This window comes from Austrofundulus limnaeus, unplaced genomic scaffold (assembly GCF_001266775.1).
Source record: "Austrofundulus limnaeus strain Quisiro unplaced genomic scaffold, Austrofundulus_limnaeus-1.0 Scaffold207, whole genome shotgun sequence".
Lineage (NCBI taxonomy): Eukaryota > Metazoa > Chordata > Actinopteri > Cyprinodontiformes > Rivulidae > Austrofundulus > Austrofundulus limnaeus.
Window position 1 is genome coordinate 163,708 of NW_013952609.1, and position 534 is coordinate 164,241.

Below are 534 nucleotides of genomic sequence, written 5' to 3' on the forward strand. Positions count from 1 at the left end.
CATTTATCATAAATGATATTGGACTAAATCAAGATAAACTCTTTTCATAAAAAATAAAAATAAAACACATTTGAGATTAAAAATCTTAAAAGAGTATTTTTCAAAAGTAAAGTACAGTTTACAAACCATGACAGTTTTAATGCAAAAATTTACTTGTTAAGTGAAACATTTTATTTGCAAAAGTTTTTTTTTTTTTTTTCATTTCAGAAGTGCAGGCATGTCAGGCCTGAGTCTTTGAATTGCAATTCTCAAAGTTTTGGTTTAAATAACATTTTGCCTCTTGAAAATCTAAACATCCTGGGTGGTAAGTGTGTTTTTGATTTAAATTCATTTTTGTTTGATTAAATAATAACGACACAAAAATAGCTCCATATGAGTCTGTATTTTACTAAATCAGACATTTTTGTTCTTTAAGCTGATCTGATGGGATTCAGTCAACAGTGTTGTTTAAAAAAGTGTTCAAACTCACCCTCGAGAGAGAGAGAGAGAGAGAGAGAGAGAGAGAGAGAGAGAGAGAGAGAGAGAGAGAGAGAG